At 43.0% G+C, this 14,049-nt stretch overlaps 1 protein-coding gene and 1 pseudogene across 1 annotated transcript in view; one reads left to right on the top strand and one right to left on the bottom strand.

The window, feature by feature from the left end:
- LOC107678276 (DNA topoisomerase 2-alpha-like) overlaps positions 1–12,969 on the bottom strand; it is a 53,122-nt pseudogene extending 40,153 nt beyond the window's left edge.
- A 367-nt stretch (positions 12,970–13,336) lies between these two features.
- The window catches only part of LOC107678260 (sterile alpha motif domain-containing protein 14-like), a 20,657-nt gene continuing 19,944 nt past the window's right edge, over positions 13,337–14,049 (top strand). Inside the window, exon 1 of the mRNA XM_016473471.1 lies at positions 13,337–13,356. The gene's annotated coding sequence lies outside the window, so the exon portion shown is untranslated. The remainder of the gene's footprint in view (positions 13,357–14,049) is intronic.

Raw genomic sequence — 14,049 nt, 5'->3', positions numbered from 1 at the left:
ATGTATTTGAATGGCAAATTATTATTTATTATGTATTTCACTCGCGTTCCAATATCCACATAAAACTAAATGTTTTGCATAACATCACGGCGGTATGGTGATAACACTTAACGGCACAGATTTTACTACATATTTTTTTACTACATCGTTTTTTTTACATATGTTTGACTGACTGCATTTTATTATGATAATGAACAGGCTGCACTGTCAAGGTTGCAATGCTTAACTGTGTGCGCGCATGCGGCGCTGGCGCAATCACTTTAATTTTTTCCTTCTAACAGTGGAAGCAACTACTCCTTTTAATCCTAAATATAATCGGAATTGTAAAAGGTTTGCCTTTATTTGTGTACATTCACAATAAAAACAAATCTTTGTGCTTTTGTAAAATAAGCCTAAAGAAAAATAGGATGCCGCTTTCTGCCGTCTGTTTCCTTTCGCAGCACACAAATGAATCGAAACTCTGCATACTAGGCTACTTGTTTTTCTTGGCACTCTCTTGCGTCTGAGCATCACGGTGAGAAGAGCGGAAAAAAAGCGTGTTTATTTCTGGGGAACGGTTTATGATTAGGGGCTTCCCGGGCACGAGTGAGTTGAAGTGCGTGGGCTGGAAAACAACACCGTTTGTAGTTTGTTCAGGGGGAAAAAAGGGGAAACCCTCGGTTGAGTGTTGGTCTGGTCGCTGAGCAGTTTGGAGCAGTCTGCGATCACACAGATTTCGTATTTCTCCGTGGGTGAGAAATATCTGCGTAGAGGAATCGTGCAGGCCGCGGAGATCGAGCGTGAGTGACATTTAATGTGAACGTTGAGTTTAGGACATGCCATTTATGTTGTGAAGTGGAAGGGAAAGTAAACCAAACTTCTTTCTCCTTTAATAAAATAATACTAGAGGGGAGAACGAAGGCACGTGAAGGTGCATGTAAGGTGACAGCTGGGTGAATTTCTAATGCAACGCAGCACACCATGGAGTGAGTAATATTTATTTCATTCGGTTTTGGGAAATGTATATGTATACTCAGAGAAAATGGTTCACTAGTTGTATACGGTTTTGATGTCAATGTTAATTTTAATTCATTAATAATCTGTCCTTAGAAAAGACAGTAATAACAATGTTAATAGAGATGTACAGAGTGTAAAATGGATTTACTTGATAGTCAATAGTTGTAAGTGGCTTATGAGAATGTATATTTGATTATGTTCTATGTTTGTTCTTCCTTTAGAAAGCATCATAAGCCACTACCGTTGTTTATTTGGGGGTTAAGTGCTCACACCAAGTTTCTTTGTACTGTGTTTAATTTATTTATTTTTATTTAATTTTTTTGTTACTGTGTGGCTATCCTTGTAAAGGGAAAAAAAGAGGAATTGGCGAAACTGGCCTGAAGTGATTTCTGTAAAAGTGAGAACTATTTGAACTGCTTATAATTTTGGTTTGTTTCTTTATACCTTTGGGGAAGCGTGCTTTTGGTTGTGTTTATTCTTCACTGTATAAATTTCATCGGCACAATTGAAATCCTTGAGTATTAATGCCGCGTCTTCTGCATACGCGGTTGGAAATAAATAACCCCTAGTTTAGATACTTGGCAGAGTTTCTTTAATAGTGTACACATTCACACGGCCACATCTTTTTGGTACCAGGAGTGGTGTTCATTCCTTCTGTTGGTTTCCTCTTAGGGGGAGTCTTTTTTTTCTTTCCGTGAGTCGGTAGTGGTGGAAGGAAAGTCACGTGTCAGCTTCCACTGGAGAGAGAGAGCCGTGCACAGAGGCAGGAAGAACTGCAGGAAAACAAGCAGCCAGGGTGCCAGGACCAGTTGGAAAGAGGGAAACTTTATGTGTGTAAACTTTACAGAGACTGAGACCCTTTATACCTGAGGCACAGGGTCATGGAGGCGGACGTTTCTAAGGAGGGAGCTACCTGGGGGGAGGATCGCTCCTGCTGCCAGGGCTGACGGATGGTGAGGGAGGTAACGCGTTCTTACAACTCCGGTCATAAATACAGGAGCTGGGGAGGAGACACGATCAGGTGATGTCAAACGCTTGCTGGGCTGAGCACTGTTAATACCAGGTCTTATGTCAATATTCCCAGGGAAAAGCAAATTGTTCCTTACTGTGGTGAAGCTAGTAAAGATTGCCAGACTAAGGGGACTAAGTGAAGAGGATCAAGTAGACTTTATTTTGTCACACTTGAGGGGATCGGCTCTGGATGAGGTTAAACCGTGTATGGGGGGGAGGGGGGGATGCACAGCCGCGGGAGCTGTTTGCGTATTTGAGGGCCGCATTCCGCAAGAAGCGTACAACCCCTCAGCTGTTACATGCCTTTTATGCAAGGAAACAGTTAGAGGGGGAAGACCTCCCGAGAGTATTCACATGTCTTGTCGACAATGTTAAACGCGGCACTCCAACAGTCCCCTAATGCAGTGCCGGATGTGCAGGTAGCACTAAGGGATCAGTTTGTGGAAGGGGTAAGGGATTCCATACTCCGTCGGGAATTGCGCAAAATAGTGCGGGATTGACCTCGTGTGACACTATTTGAGGTCAGAGAGGAAGCTCTGTTGTGGTGTGCAGAAGATCGTCCCCGTGGTGCGGGTATTGCTAGAAGTCGTTACTTGCTGGGCCTGGGTGCAGAAGAGGGTGCAGGGTCCCAGAATGTGGGTGCATCGTCTTCGGGAGACCTGAATGCTGTCTTGCAAGAGGTAGTGAAGGCAGTAGTTCAACAAGGGAAAGCGATCGGAGAGCTAACGAACGCGGTCCGTAACCTCTCAACTCAAAGAGTCAGTCCAAGTTTGGAAAGGCCCCAAAGGGCTATGGTTAGGCCCAGATATGCGCGGGACGGTCAGTCAATTTGCTTAAGGTGTGAAGCTGTGGGACATATAGCCCGCCAGTGTACTGCGTGGCTTAATCAGGAAGTTCAGGTGTCGGCCTCTGGGGAAACAATGGCGCCGGAAAACAGGGACCCTCCATTGCGCAGATCCGTGCAATGAGAGGGGGTGTCCATGGCTCAAGCAACAGCCCACTGACTAAGGAGCGGTTCTTGGAATGGGCAGTTGGCCAATGCCCTGAGGTTGAGATCAGCATTGGGGGGAAAAGTGTCAAGTGTCTTTAGGGCACAGGCAGCAATGTGAGCACATTGGCGGAAAGCTTTTTTAGAGAACAATTACATGGGGAAGATAGGGATATGCACAGCACCTCAAAGTAGTTGCGGATTACAGCTGCTAATAAATTGCCCCTCCCATATTTGGGATACGTCGAGTTGGATATTCAGGTGATGGGAGTAACGATACTTGGCTGCAGATTCTTGATAGTCCGAGACCAGAAAGATGGAGAAGTTGATCATTCACTGCCAGGCATCCTCGGCATGAATATTGCTCAGCGCTGCAAACAGTTGATTCTGGCCGAGTTTGATAATGCCTTGGCAGGATCGCTAGACTCAGATTGGCGGGATGCTTTTAGTAAGGTGTATGGCGAGGCCCTGATGGGAGCAAACTCTACAGTTCGAATAGCTGGAAGATTAAAAACACTGTGTGCCGGAGGCCTCAGTTGCCATAGTTCAGGCTCGAGTTAGTAAGAAGCTGCCCATGACTAAGGGTGTGATCATGCTTGAACCTGGGGCAATGCCATTGCCAGGGCGTTTGGTTCTTGTGCCCATGGTGGTGTCGGTTTTAAAGACGGGTGTTTCCTGTACGGGTTCTGAATCTGGCACTGGAAGATGTGTGGCTACCACCAAAAGCCAGGCTTGGGGTACTTTCCCGAGGTTATCAGGTGAACAGTGGGGCCTGTGACGTAGCATTCCGCCGGATTTCCAGAGATCACAGAATTGCGAGCATTGTTGAGGGAGTACGCGGATGTGTTCGCAGTGTGTGACGAGGATCTTGGGTACACTGTTCGCGTGAAACACAAGATTCCCGTGACCGATGACATGCCTGTCGCTCAAGCGTACAGACGTATACCTCCCAACCAGTTTGAGGAGGTGAGGGAGCATATTACTGGATTGCTGAAGAAGGGGGTTATTAAGGAAAGCTCAAGCCCATATGCGTCCCCGGTGGTCTTAGTCAGGAAGACTAACGGGAGTCTGCGGCTGTGCGTAGACTACCGGAAACTGAACTCGAAGACACAGCGCGATGCATTTCCCCTGCCGAGAATAGACGAGAGTCTACACGCACTGTGTAATGCTCATACCTCCCAACCAGTTTGAGGAGGTGAGGGAGCATATTACCGGATTGCTGAAGAAGGGGGTTATTAAGGAAAGCTCAAGCCCATATGCGTCCCCGGTGGTCCTAGTCAGGAAGACTAACGGGAGTCTGCGGCTGTGCGTAGACTACCGGAAACTGAACTCGAAGACACAGCGCGATGCATTTCCCCTGCCGAGGATAGACGACTACTTGGATGATCTTTTGGTCTATTCGAGTTTGTTCGAGGCACAACTGTCTAGACTTGAAATGGTGCGTTGCTGGCTGAGGGAATCAGGGTTAAAGATCAAAGTGGAAAAATGCCACTTTCTCCAAGCAGAGGTAAGGTTTCTAGGACACCAAGTTTCGGCCCAAGGGGTAGGTCCTGACCCCGACAAAGTCAGTGCAGTAGTGCAGTGGCCAGTGCCTAGCACAGTGAAGGAACTGCGATCCCTTTTAGGATTTTGCAGTTATTACCGCCGATTTATCGCGGGTTTCTCCAAGCTGGCCGGACCTTTGCACGACATTGTAAATCTGTGCACCAAAAAGGGCAATGGGTCCCAATGTGACAAGTTATTTCAAGGCTCTTGGACATCTGAATGCCAGCAGGCATTTGAACATCTCAAGAAGGAGCTGACCTGCGCTCCAGTACTGGGATATGCCGACTTCTCCCTTCCATTCGTGTTAGAGACAGTAATTTGGCCTGGGTGCTGTCCTTCAGCTTCAGGATGGGAGGAAGAAAGTAATTGCCTATGCAAGTAGGAGGCTGAGAGGTGCCGAATGCAAAGACCGCAACTACAGCAGCATGAAACTGGAACTCCTGGCCCTAAAGTGGGCTGTAGTAGAGAAGTTCAGGGGCTATCTGCTGGGGTCTCGGTTCACTGTTCTCACTGTCAGCAATCCGCTGTCACCTTAACACGGTGAAGCTGGGAGCAGTGGAGCAGTGGTGGGCGGCCCAACTAGCTGTATTTAATTTTGAGATCTGCTACCGACCGGGTCGTTGTAATACAGCGGCTGACGCTCTCTCCCGGAGTCCGGGATTGGATGAGGTGCATGTAGTGGCCAAAGATATGGACTATGATGGCTGTGTGGCCATTTGTAGTGAGCTGCATAGGGGAACAGCCATAGATCCAGATCTTACAGTGTTTGGACCAGCGCTAGGGGAGCTTACAGAGGGGAAAGTTTTGCCCAGACTCTGCCCTTGGAAACACTCAGACGTTACCTGGGTATACTAAGGAGGAGCTTTGTCGTCTTCAAGATGCGGATCCTTTCCTGAAATTACTGAAGCAGTTTTGGCGTGCCCGAAAGAAGCCCTCAGCCCGTGAGAGAAGGGGACTGCCCCGACAAGTGCGGTCATTGCTTAAACAGTGGGGTAAGCTCAAGGAAGATGAAGGATTACTGTATCGCGTAGTAGATGATGTATTCCTAGGCGAGCGTCAACAGCTGTTACTTCCCACTTGCTTGGTTGAGCCAGTGCTACGGAGTGTTCATGATCAAATGGGACACCAGGGAATTGAGAGAACACTGAGCTTGCTCAAGCCAAGGTGCTATTGGGCAGGGATGCATGAAGCTGTAGACACCTGGGTGAAGAACTGTCATCGCTGTGTGCATGCTGAGTTGCCGCAGCCTAAGATTCGGGCTTCCCAACAACTGGAAGTGGTCGCTGTTGATGTTACCACTCTGTAGCCTGCCTTTGATGGTCGAGAAAACGTTCTGGTGGTGACTGATGTCTTCATTAAGTTTTGTCAGGCGTTCCCCACACGTGACCAGAAGGTGGATACCACCGCTAAGGTGCTCCTGAAAGAGTGGTTTCTCAAGTATAGGGTGCCGCAGAGACTGCACTCCGACCAGGGGAGAAACTTTGAGAGCGCAGTCATTGTGGAACTTTGCAGGTTGTATGGGGTGCGGTAAGTCGAGGACCACCCCATATCATCTGCAAGGGAATCCCCACTGTGAGCGGTTTAACTGCACTCTACATGACCTGTTATGCTCGCTACCCCCCGACAAGAAGAGATGGCCTGAACACTTAACGGAATTAGTGTATGCTTATAACGTGACGCCCCACTCCTCCACGGGATACTCCCCGTATTATATGTTGTTTGGTACACAACCGCACCTTCCGGTTGATGCTTTGTTGGGACGGGAGTCTGAGGAAGGTAGGGAAACCAACTGGTTGTCTGTTCACCGGGAGCGACTCCAGGACGCTCATGCTAGAACGAGAGAGTATGCAGAAAGAAAAGCAGCGGAACGGACTGAACGGCATGAGAGTGAGGTGTATTGCCTGGAGATTGCTGTTGGACAGCAAGTTTACTTGAGGCACTGTCCGGCAGGGAGAAATAAGATTCAGGATGCATGGTGAAGAATGTTCAAGGAACTACCTATGTGGTGGAACCAGACGGAGGCGGTGTGAAAAAAAGGGTCCATCGGTCTCACCTTCAACCTTGTCCACGACCAACCCCAGTGCCAGCACCGCGTAGGAAAGTAAGCTTTGTGAAAGAAGTTGTTAGTCCATTGAATGCAGAAATATCAGCTCCTCCGGACATCGAGTGTGTAGTTGTGGAGGAGACTTGGCGTACTGCGACAGGGCAATCAGTGCCTTCAGCGGATGAATGTATGAAACGATCCAGTTCCCAGGTAGATGATTTGATTGCACCTGAGATTGAAGAACAAGAGAGTGTTGAGGAGACACTTACTGCATTGGAGAAGAGTGTAGATGGAGGTGATGGCATGGGGGTGGCTCCTATAGACATGGGTCTGGATACTTTTGAGAAGCGTCCAGTCCCTGCTCAAAGGAGTCATTTGGCGGCCCCGGGTGAGCCTAGAGTACCCGCCCCGGCGCCACGTCGGTCACAAAGGCAGACTGCGGGGAAGCACAGTAATCCATACAGCCTGCCCAAGTCAGTTTGCAATGCAGTGTCCTTCAGCCCAGACATTTTGTCTCAAGTTTTGGCCGGCATGGTAATGTATACAGTGGTGTGAAAAAGTGTTAGCCCCTTTCCTGCAAAAAAATAAGAAATCAGGAAGGGGGCCAACACTTTTTCACACCACTGTACATCCGAAAAACTAAAAAGTACTGTGGACGGTTGACTTATGGCAGGGGAGAGTGTTGCCAGGTAACAGAGTAGTCATTATAAGAATTGTCGGCGGTCATGCCTATCCGTCATTAGGGGGCACTCTCGTGCGTCTGAGCAGCGCGGTGAGAAGAGCGGGAAAAAAAACAGAAAACAAAGCGTGTTTATTTCTGGGGAACGGTTTATGATTAGGGGCTTCCCGGGGCACGAGCCAGTTGAAGTGCATGGGCTTTGTTGTTTGGTCAGGGGGAAAAAAGGGGAAACCCTCGGTTGGGTGTTGGTCTGGTCGCTGAGCAGTTTGGAGCAGTCTACGATCACACAGATTTCGTATTTCTCCGTGGGTGAGAAATATCTGCGTAGAGGAATTGTACAGGCCGCGGAGATCGAGCGTGAGTGACATTTAATGTGAACGTTGAGTTTAGGACATGCAATTTATGTTGTGAAGTGGAAGGGAAAGTAAACCAAACTTCTTTCTCCTTTAATAAAATAATACTAGAGGGGAGAACGAAGGCATGTGAAGGTGCATGTGAGGTGACAGCTAGGTGAATTTCTAATGCAACGCAGCACGCTACGGAGTAATATTTATTTCATTCGGTTTTGGGAAATGTATTACTACATACAACTATTTGAACTGCTTATAATTTTGGTTTTTTTCTTTATACCTTTGGGGAAGCGTGCTTTTGGTTGTGTTTATTCTTCACTGTATAAATTTCATCAGCACAACTCCCCTCAATTGAAAACCTTGAGTATTAATGCCGCGTCTTCTGCATACGCGGTCGGAAATAAAGAACCCCTAGTTTAGATACTTGGCAGTGTTTGAGTTTCTTTAAATAGTGTACACATTCACACGGCCACATATATTAACATAATACTCCATAATGAGCATATTCCGCGCTCAAGTAGGCTACACGCATAAAGGTTGCCACAAAGCACAGGCAAATGTAGCCTAATGATTACGAAAAAAAAGAGACATTTTAATTATTTATTAATAAACTAAATGTTTTCTGAGTCCTTGTCGGCTGCAAAGATGAAATTCACGAAATCTCCACTGGACGCGCCTTTAGAAAGAAATGCATTCACAGATTACATAATAAGGGAGTAGGCCTATTTGATTTCTTTTTTAATTGGTTCGTTTAAAAGTAGACAAGCTTTCTTTAGATATATTTCTCATGTATGTAAGGCACCCCAATTTCATTATCAGGAAAAAATACCAGTGTCTCTGCATGAATGCAGCGCAGATAGCGACACAAGTTATTTGAAATGCATAAAAGGTTTAAAGAAGATAATATTGACAATGAACATTATGACATTTGAAAAAGTTTTGGCGATTTGTCCTTCAGTCCGTCTGTGCATTTCTGACCCACACTGACCCACTAAACCTCCATGATGTTCTCGTTGAGATTGCAATTTCTAAAATGTTAGAATTAATTAATTTCTAAAATGTTATGATACGGAAAGCCTGAAACAGATCACAGCAGTATAGACCTACACAGCAGCCTATATCAGTCATCAGCAACGTGGTAAACATGCGTGCCTGTATGCATACAATTTAATATGAAGCGTCCGTAACGCATTATATGGTTGATAAGAGCAAAGAATAGAGATGAGCTGTTGATCATAATTCACATGTCCATAAGTTGGCTTTGTACAGAAATAAACTTTCTGTATAAATTTAATCTTTAAAATGTTACGGACGTGACAAAGCGCTGAAGCATCCTGACATCATATATCTAGCCAATATAAATCCAAAATAATGTTTAGACAAAGTGAGTTTTTATATTTTTCAGAAAGGCCTCCATCTTTCTACAAAATGCTTACTGTTGACAAATGAAAAAAATTGGCAGCCTTTGATCTCTCATTTGAAAACATGAAATGCAGTCGAATGAAAATGTAATTTTACTCTGGGTGCACACCTCATATGAGGTGGATAAACAGCGATTTCCTTCAAATTTCTATTAAAGCAAGTTAATGCAGTAAAATACAGATCTAAACGCACAACTTAAATAGGGTTTTGTTCTTTTGGTAAAAACTATTTTTTCATGGTAAGGTTGACATTTGCATGGAATTGCTCATATGTATTTGAAGTCATTTTAAAGGCTATTGTCTGCTTAGGTCTATTTTTATTTTTACAAAAATTATTACTTATCCGATTACACGATTAATCGAGTAATCTGTCTATTATTCTGATGATTACCAAAATAATCGTTAGTGACAGCCCTAATTCAAAGTGCATTCACTAACATTAACAAGCACAACTTTTGATTTTAATAATGCATTAGTAAATGTTGAAATTAACAAGAACTAAGATTATATATAAATGCTGTAGATGTATTGTTCATTCTTAGCTCATGTTAACTAAAGTAGTTAACTAATGAACCTTATTGTAAAGTGTTACCGATTTAGATTTTAACGTATAGGTATGTAAATCGTAAATGCAGATGCCTGTATTATTTGGGGCAGGGAAAGTATTATCTAACAATTACAGTCCCGTTTGCTAGTGAAGGAAGTGAGAACACAACCAGTTTGATCAAATCATAAGTCACCAAAAGTGTTTCACTTCCACGATGTAGTATGATTGTGTTCATATCAGCAGCAACGAGTTTATCCAAACAAACCAAATTCTAAAATCAAACAAGCCTGGCAAGTTGCATACATATACCTTACAAAGCATAAGTTTGTTGTAAAAATGTACAGGGAGACTTACATAAAAGAGACAAATATAAAATCCTGACTTAGGTCATGTTTACTCATTGAAATCAGACATTTTTTTTCTATTAATTCAACAAAATGTGTAAAAATCCCAATATGGCAGCACGGTGGTGTCACATGACAATACAGCCACATGCAATCCAGTTCTTTACTATAGATCAGTGATCACAATATAAATTAGTATCACTCATTGTATTAATATTAATAATTCAAATATCCAAAACAATACTATATTAGTATTATACTGTATATAAAAAAATGTGTGTGGTAATTTTGTTCAACATGCATGGAGCAATCAGGTATCAAGCTCACCTGTTTGAAACAGTGTTTTGACTCTCGGCATGCAGTCTCTACCATGAACTTAGTGCTGAAGATGTTACACAGCTTCGCACCATATCCATTACGGCCACCTGTTGAAAACACACACTATTAAACATTCCAATCAGCTCAAGTCCATTCATATGAATCCATTCCCTTCCAGCTCGACCTCACCTGTGACCTTCTTCTCATCATCGTCATAGTTACTGGAGGTTAGGAGTTGGCCAAAGATCAGAGCAGGAACATACACCTTTTCCACCTTGTGCTCAACCACAGGAATACCCTTCCCATTGTTCCACACACTGATGGTGTTATTCTCCCTGCACACACAAACATGCACCACAGATATCTTCTCGATCTACACCAGTGAACACAAAGAGCATAGGAAGTACTTACGGGTCAATGTTGACCTTGATGCAACTCATAGCCTTATCCCTCTGTTTGTTATCAGCAGCATTCACTATGAATCAGAGAATGAGTAGCCTATTACACTCAAGAGGCAGTCATAAGAGCACATCATTTCTACATAAGGTCAAAACGGAGTTGCTTTTCAAATGTTTGAGCTTCATTTAACAATATTTAACGTGAATTGATCAATGTTTATGTGAATTGCCTATATTTAATATTTTCATCATATAAAGCAATTAACGTCTCTTCAGATAACTTTGATAAAACCACTCAATTAATTTGGATTAATGTTGCAATTTTTTCATCTTTCATGGTTTATGAAAGTTTTGGTTTCATTGATTTTCAATGGAGGGACAGAAACCTCTCGGGTTTCATTAAAAATATCTTCATTTGTGTTATGAAGATGAATGAATGTCTTGTGAGCTTGGAGTAACATTTGAAACTGTAATGCATGTTTTAATTAAAAAAATAAAATGGTGTATGGCAAGAAGTCCATTAGTAAACATTGCTAGCAGCAGACTACTTGACATTCACCACACACACACACACACACACAAAAAAAAAAAACACCTCACCTAAAATCTCATCAAAGATCTTGTAGAGTCCTGGCACATATGTGATGTCTCTGCAGGTTATTCTCACATCCTCATCAAACACCCACATTTGCTAAACAGGAGAGAGAAAGCAAAGAAACGTTGGGTCATTCTACAGTACAGTTGTGATGGCACTTCCATCTGAAAATATGAGCTGGCCAGGTTCTTCACAGAATGAAGGAGACTCAACCTCTTAACTTGGTTATTTATTTATTTATTTATTGTATAGTTCAGCAAGCATTCTTGCCTTAGTAAAGTGAGTGAACACTTCAGAATAACCATTCTACTGTTGACATGCATTATTCATAAACAGTGGGTGCCCGTGGCCCTAATAAATATGACCTTTCAGGAGATGTGGATGATCTCTACCTGAGTAACAGGCTCCACTGAGCCTATGTAGGTGTCTGGCCGGAGCAGGATATGCTCCAGCTGGGTCTTCTTCTGATAAATCCTTTCCACAGACAGATGCTTCCCATCTTTCTTGGGCTTACTGAGAGGCTTATTCTCAAACAAACTCTAAAAAAAAAACAATGTTACAGCAATTATGATGCATTGTAAGATTGATAAAAGAAACTAAAGCACATTTTTTGGGAAATCGAGACAGATATGATGACTGCAAACAGTTCAAAGGTTTTCTGCTTTATATTATGTTGCGGGTCAATTTGACCCAGTGATTGTTGCTAGCACAATGCACTACTGTTTGAGCTTCAGTATTAGTAGTTTGAAAATACAAGGGTTGAGAGCATGGGCATAGCTTGTGGGGGGGCCAGGGGGGCCTGGCTCCCTATTGCTAAGTTTAGTGTGGCAAAATAGAAGCGCAGCTGTAATTTGTGGGCAATGTATATGGTTACCATGACAACCTCACGCACTTGCCACTGCTCTATGTGAATATGTAGATTTACTATAGCAAAACTAAAATGTGTTTAAAAGTACGTCTGACCAAATCCACCGGTTCGGTTTGGCCCCCCCAAACTCAAACGTCAAGCTACGCCTATGGTTGAGAGGTGTTATTAGGGTGAAGGCCAGTCTTATTCTATAAAGCATTTTGGACAAAATCTGCATGAACATAGTGCCATCAATATTGTGACCAATTTACTAAAAACAAAAAGTCCAAAGTTTAACACGTATCTCCAAAATACTACAGGTGTAGTGCCGAAATTTGCACCCCCTAGTATTGGTAGGTTTAGGGGCAATCAGGTAGCGACTTCAACGAGGGGGTGCATAATCTGGCAGCGGTGCAGAATTCGGCACAACAGGTGTCAACTTTTAGGAGTACACTGATAACCTCAAAGCTAACAGGTATCCAACACCAATGTACCAGCTCATTGTAACAACAGAATGGAACTGTAGCGGAAATGATGGTTACCATGGTAACTTTTTTACTCTTGAGGAATCCATTTTGCTGAACTCGTTCCTAATATGCGATATACAATGTAACGCAAAAACGCAGGGACGATAAAGAGCAATGCATTACTCTTAACAACGCAGTACAAAGAAAAACAAATAGTTGTGTAGCGTACTGGAGCAAAACACTGTTAATATCTAAACCCTAAAGTAACTACTTTTATGAGTACTTGAACAATATGAACAAATAGACAATATGATACTGTATCCCACAGAATTAACGTACAGGCTGCTTATTGGCAGAGCATATAACAAATATCATGTACCTTCAGAGGTCCTTCTGTTCCAGCCATTCTCACGGTTAACGTCTAGCACGAAACGAAACAATTTAAACTATAATACAAACAGATCTTCCCTGCACTGCTGTCAAATCACTAGCCCTTCTGAATTACGGAAGATGCCTCAAACTATCTGAATTAAAGTTATGAACGCATGAAATATTCCACTGACACGCGCGACTAAAATCCCGAGTCTCACTAACCGCTTTACAAATTTCAAATCACACATATGCGTCCTCCCGCCAAGGTCGCTGGCCAATCACTGTCAGGAGTGGGTTGGGTTTTTTGCATTTCTAACCAATGGCGTTAAAGATTGTGAGCAGCGACCCGCCTCCTTTCATTGGTCCAATAACAAAGGCGATAACACCCGTTAATCCAATTCTATTTTTGTTCCGGTCTCTCTCACGGTCAAACGGTCAGGCTCAGCATAGGAAATTGTTTACGCTGTTGTCATTATATTTCTGTGAATGGCATAAAATAAATTAAGAAAAGGATCCGAAGAATGAGAGTTTGAGGATAAAATATATTAAATCACATTTAGATGTTTATAACGTTTATTCTTAACGTTATCTCTTCTAATAATTATTATTTAGAAAGCAATATTAAAAATATAGCAACATATTACGTACGAAAAATAGTCATATATTTAATTATAACTAAAAACATTATTTAACCTTTAAATTAATTGAGAAACAAATGTTATAATTAGTATGCATATTAAACTCATATTTTATATGTCTGAAGTTAACTTGTGTGATGTGATTGCATTTTGAAAGACGATAATCCACTTCAGTCCTAATATAGGCATATCTACCATATATAGCCTACACCGAAGTACCTTTTTTAATTTAAATATATTTATAAGTGAAATGGAAGCAGACACACATAGATTTCCTCTGTGATGGGGCATAAGAGCTGATTGGTTGTTGGAGTGGTAATAACATTGATTCATGATGCACAGGTGCCTCTACCTCCCTCCCCTTTCTGTCTCTCCCTTCCTCTCTCAGCATCCTTCATTTCATCACTGTCCTTGGGTGTGTATAGCAGTGTCTGACATTCTGCTGCTGAGGACTGTGTGTGTGTGTGTGTGTGTGTGTGTGTGTGTGTG

Source organism: Sinocyclocheilus anshuiensis, unplaced genomic scaffold, assembly GCF_001515605.1.
Source record: "Sinocyclocheilus anshuiensis isolate Anshui unplaced genomic scaffold, SAMN03320099.WGS_v1.1 scaffold1034, whole genome shotgun sequence".
Lineage (NCBI taxonomy): Eukaryota > Metazoa > Chordata > Actinopteri > Cypriniformes > Cyprinidae > Sinocyclocheilus > Sinocyclocheilus anshuiensis.
This window is presented reverse-complemented; position numbering and strand designations above follow the sequence as displayed.